Source organism: Pseudochaenichthys georgianus, chromosome 24, assembly GCF_902827115.2.
Source record: "Pseudochaenichthys georgianus chromosome 24, fPseGeo1.2, whole genome shotgun sequence".
Taxonomy (NCBI): domain Eukaryota; kingdom Metazoa; phylum Chordata; class Actinopteri; order Perciformes; family Channichthyidae; genus Pseudochaenichthys; species Pseudochaenichthys georgianus.
In genome coordinates, this window is record NC_047526.1 from 15,939,706 (window position 1) to 15,945,882 (window position 6,177).

A 6,177-nucleotide genomic window follows, 5' to 3' on the forward strand; every position below is an offset into this window, starting at 1 on the left:
ATGATTTCTTTCTTTCTTTGCAGTGGAAAGAGGGGCTGTTGAAGGGAGGGAGAAAAAGGGGGAGTAATGTACTTCACATCTGTGGGTTCTGGTGGGGGACAGAGGAAGCATGAGGGTTCCTTAGTATGGGGGGGAAATGTCTTTTGATGGCCATGCCGTATATACATCTCCTATTGATTTTAGGACTGGCCACATTAAAATATGTCTCAAGTATGTACTTTAATTTAAAACGTAAAAGTGCAACACCATCTATGTTCCCAGCTGATCTCATGAAAGAGTACAGTAGTGACGGGTTAACAATAATAATAATAAATAATAATAACTGAGATTTCTATAGCGCCTTTCAAGGGACCCAAGGTCGCTTTACAGGAATAGGGCAAGCACAAACAAAAGAAAACAAAGGTCAGACAGACAAAACAACAGATCGATTTAAGGGCCAAAAGCCTTGATGAACAGATGGGACTTGAGGGCCCTTTTGAAGGCGTCCAGTGTGGGGATGTTGCGAATCTCCGCAGGGAGAGCGTTCCAGAGGGTGGGGGCTGCCACACTGAAGGCTCTGTCCCCGAAGGTTCTCAGTTTGGTGCGGGGGGTGGTGAGCAGGCCAGAGTCTGAAGACCGCAGTGCAATACAATGCACTGTAAAGTCAAGTTGGCAGGGTTGCTTAATCTCCGATATTATGGCTTGATTGTATTTGCTCTTATAAAATGAATTCTTAAAGACACAGAGCATTTAAATAGGGGGATGAAGTTATCAACTGATCTAATTTTGACTTAATTTAGAACGTTTGTATTTTATGACACGACAATCGGATTCTTTAAACTTCTTAGTTTTGCATTTTATTTGAAAACCACTCTTTCCATTGTAATGTTAAGATAACCGTGATCTATCCCTGTCTGTAGCCAAATGGCCCTGGTTTCAGAAAAGCCACAAAAGACAATGCTTACAATTCAGAATACAATATGGTTGGAGAAGCTTCTCATCTGTTGGAACAGCATCTCATCTAACGACCAATCTGTTTATTTTGTTCGCAACGCTACATCCACCAAATGCTTTTTAACGACATGTATAAATGGGATCACTTTAATTTCCTCTCCCGCCTACTTACACAGATGTTTTTGTCTCTTCAATGCAGAGTAATAGAGAGCAGAAACGGCAAGAAACGCTAATGCACATGTTTCTGGAATAATGCCACAGGCAGGTGGGTTCACTGACAAGGAAAAAATAAATAAATTCAATTCTTAATCTTGGAGGTACAAATCCATGACAGCTGCTGATGGCTACCAGTAATCCCGATCAGAAACGATTGAAATGATTCATGAAACCTACTGCAGAACAATGTTTCCCCAGAGGCTGAATTTCAAAAGGGCGTGAGAGAGATCCATGATTTATATCAAACTCTTATCGACAACTGAGGCATATCAACATAGACAGTTGTCAGGCGCATTTGATTTATCTGAGAAGAGGATTAAACATTTCAAGTCATGGATAATCTGATATAGACATGATTATATGTATTCTGGGTTGCTTATTTAGGATGATTTTATAATCATCACTGATTATACTGTACCCACGTGGTGCAAACTCACATGACCATCAGCAACTCACTCAGCACTTAACTGTTATCTGTATTAACAGTCATCAGTCTATCGCTCAATCTTGACGTCTGTGTATTTAGAGATCTAATGATATAAGCCTGGTTTCCATTCACATATATTTGTAAAGTCTTAAAGGTGACATGTCATGCTTTTCCGGTTATTGCCCGTCCCCTTGTGTGTTATGAAGGTTTTTATGCATGTAAACGGTGTGCAGAGTCAAAACCCTCAAAGTACACCATGTAGGGAGTAAAACTCTAAAACAGAAAATACCTCCCCAAAACGCCTCGTTGGAGATACGTCACTGTCCATTTGATTCTTCCGGGGACATCATGATGTCATGTCGTCCCCGGAAGGAAATGGACCAATCCGTGGAGCCGCTACGTTACGTCCGCGGAGCCGTTACGTTAAGCCCCCGCTGATTGGTCCAAATTGACCAATCCACGGACTTCCTCACACACTCAGTGCATGCAGCTCTGCTGATCTCTCCTCCTTGGCTGCAGGCTGATAACAGACAGTTGGGATCGCGGCGAAATTCTCTCTGCAGACCCATTCTCACAGCGTTTATCAACCTTTTTCTTACTCAATATCAAGCCACACTTATTGTTTTTACTTCGGCTGTGACTTTGTGTGTGCTCAGGGTGAGTTTGGCTGTGTTTCGCTGTGTATCGCTAAACATGGAAACGACACCTCCACGGAGCTTAGCACGATTCACAACGTCCCGACTGGTCTCGACCAATCGGAGCACACTGGGCTCACAGGGAGGGGGGGGGCAAGAGCTGCAACGAGCCGTTTAGTGGAGAGAGTGAATACACATACTTTACAGAGATGCTGTATGCGAAACCAATGTGAGTTTGGAAAATTGCACAGTATAAATCTATTCTAGTAGACCACAACAATGGAATTATGATCAGTGGAAATGGCCATGACATGGGACCTTTAAGCTGTTTTTCACCTTTCTGAGAGTTTTCACCACACATAGCTAATAATTGTGACAAAACTACTTCCCTAGTTCACCTAAAATGTGTTTGCCACTTGAATAGAAAAACCTCTAGCACAGGGGTAGCCAACACGGTGCCCGCGGGCACTCAGTCGCCCGCAGGGGCAACGTGAGGCGCCCGCCGGGCACGTTCTAAAAATAGCTCAGAAAATCCAAAATGTATAAAATACACAAAACAAAAAAGGAAATGTAATTAAAAGAATCTACCCTATGCATAAACAAAACCTAAATCATAGCGAACTCTATCTACTTACTACAACTCTATATCTATCTAACACCCCTCCTCCCCCCACTCCCACAATGAATATCGACCAATCACGTTCTTGCTTGATTTGCGGGACCAGCGTTGCAGTCGGGAAGAAAAGCAATGTGGCACCTCCCCGCTGATTTTCCTTCTGGCAGAATCGACACTCCACATCATCCCCATTGAATACAGCCTAGTCATGCCAGTCTATACAACACATGAGGGGCAGAGTTTTAATCTGTGTGTTGTAACTTGCATATATTTGTTCCACTTGATGCACACACACGCATGGCGTAATCTCCAGGGGAGACATGTCCCCCGCTCTTTTCGAAATCCCGTTTGTGTCCCCCCACTTTACAAATATGTTTATTATTTTTTAACGCAAGCCGTCATCGCCACGGAGGAGCACACAGCCCGTGTGTGTGTGTGTGTGTGTGTGTGTGTGTGTGTGTGTGTGTGTGTGTGTGTGTGAGAGAGAGAGAGAGAGAGAGAGAGCACCCCATTTATCTATTTAATATAGATAAAGTAAGAAATCATTCCAATGTGTACAATAGGACAGTACAAAAAACAGTTTGAAAGGGGAGTGATTAGTAAAATATGCATAAATAAAAAGAAAGAATGGTAACTAGGTAACATAATATAACAATAAACAAGTTTAAATTATTTGTTATTGGTTGTGATAAAGATGTTTGGATTATTGAAAAGTATACAGCTCCCTTTCATCTGAGTGTTGAGAGCTGTATCCATAAATTCATGTTGTGCTCAAAGTGCTCCAGATTGATGCATTTAACTTCAACATTTAAAAAAAAATCTTCCCGGGGGAGCATGGACCCCACTAGAGGAGGTGAGGACCCCCCTAGAGGAGGTGAGGTCCCCCCTGGAGGATGTGAGGCCCCCCCTAGAGGAGGTGAGGTTCACCCCCAAATAAAGCAGGTTAAAATAATTAAATTGCATACATGTTCTTTTAGTAAACACTGAAAACGGGTCCCACAGACCCAAACAGCACAAAAAGGTTAAAGGTAAGCATATAATAATGTTAAAATGTGCTAAATCTATACACTGCAAAAAACAAAAAAGAGAGGAGTAAAAGTAGCCCCCGACTTGTTTTATTTTTAGAAAGTAGCCCTCATCCTAAAAAAGGTTGGTGACCCCTGCCCTAAAGCGATACTGCATTGATGTAAAGAAATGGGTAAAAATGATTCATTTGGGAAACTGACTGCTTTTATAGCTGACACGCGTGTTACCATGGTGGTCAAATCCTTTGCATAAAAGTATAGCCTCTTGTAAAGTTAGATTGTTTCCTTAAGAGTTCACAGTATTTTAATGCTCAAATTGCGTATCCTTTCCCATCATAAACTGTCCAACTGGAAGCAGAGCCGTTCTTCCAGGTGGTCTCAATCTGAATTCCTTCTTGGTCTGCTCCAGAGCTTTTACACCAGACAAAATGAAGCATACAAATTAGGCAAACACACCAGAATTAGTTTTAAACTAAACAAACGCATTGGGTGTAAAATCCTTAGTCATCTAAATCAACTTAATGATCTACATACTATTGCAATGGTTGAAGTTTTTTTTACATTTGATTTTATAAGCCCTCTCATTACGCAAAAGCAGAATAACCCATTTCCTTTCAAATAAGTCATCTTTTACAGCATCCAAATCTTCCTGCATCATTTCCTATTTATCTTGTATTTCTTCATTATTTCTAAGTATTGTTATTAGTATTTTAATTTCTAAGTATGTCAGAGAATCTTGAAAAAGACATGACAACATATTTGAGTCACACATGTTACCCTCGTGTTGCAGCAGACCAGATGGTCCTGTCAAACATCACAGTGTTAAAAGCGCTCGGCCATATTTAGACAAGCATGCAGCATGTCCAAGATGCTCCGTTTTACCCGGGATCCGGCTCCATATGGGAGCTGTTTTTCATTCTCAATGTAAACCATGTCACACAACTGACTGCAAAATCCTTGACATCTGCACTGAATATCACATGAAATGAAGCAGCTTCCATTACGTGGGTTGGAACAAATGTTTAAGAGATAGCTCTTTGAAATGTCCAATAGGTAGAACATCCAGATATTCACAACTGCGCAAGGGAAATGGATTATTCAACCAAAAAAGTTTGATTTTCTTTTAGGAGACGTGGATGAATTCTCTAATGGGACATGTTCTGACGGTTGAAGCTTGATAATCATATCTTTTGAAGAAGAAATGAGAATGCGAGACGTAATAATTATTAAATGATGCAGTTTTATTGTATTTTGTTCCAATTTGGCCTTGAAAGCAACAAGTTCTACTATATGTTCTCTGATGTCTAATGAAAGCAGAATGTGAATTCACACAACGTTCCACTGGAGTGTTTACACAATTCATAGTACATTAGACTGTGACCGTGAATATATTGACCAAGAAACTGTTTTCTAATTGCCCGGCACCTTGTGTACCCCGAGGGCTGTTATTGACCAAGGCCAAGGACTCAGAGCTCTGTGCAGCCTCTTATTCTCAGCCGTGTGCGAGCAATGAGTGTGCAGCTGCTGATAAACTCTGCTAATCCACTCTGGGAGCCTAACACAGTCCAGGCTTCTCTTACTGCTCACAACCAGTGTGCTCTGCCGCTTTATCCATGTTCCCCTTCTACAGATTGGGAAGCTTTGCAAGTAACATGCAGGGATTTGTGCCAACGTTCACTTTTTAAATCTGTCAGATTTTGTGAAATAATTAATAAATCTGTCACTGTAGATGTTCTTTGATATTTGGGCTGTTGCCATTGGATATTGTGTTACAGTGACATTGTTTTTCGGAGGACCCTGACAAGCACAGACAAGGCACACTTATAAAGTTACACTTGAACGCACCACGCATCTGACATACATTCTGATATGCCATGCACACTGAGAGGAAATACAGTATGCGACAAAGCAAAAGTTGAATCCAAAAAATCAAAAGGAAACAAAGAAAAATAGTGACAACTTGGTAGCTGGTACAGTCATCTAAAAGGCTGCTTATTTTGGGTTGAAAACAAGTGGTTTCAACACGTGCTCATTGTGGCCAAAAAAAGAAATATAAATTATATTTAACTACTCATTTAATTTCTTTAAATCACTTGCACATCTTATGCCTGTTTCATTCTGATTTTACTTTATGCAACCAGTGGGCATATCTAGACGGAGAGCCTGCAAAATGCAATTTACCCCAACAATGTTATTTTTGCCAGTACATCACACTGTCGATTGTTTTGTAATTCTTACCGACATATTGCTACAGCAGCTTGTTGGCTTATAAAGACTTCAGTGGATTGACTCTTGAAAGCCAGTTCCACTGCCTTGCCTTAATTA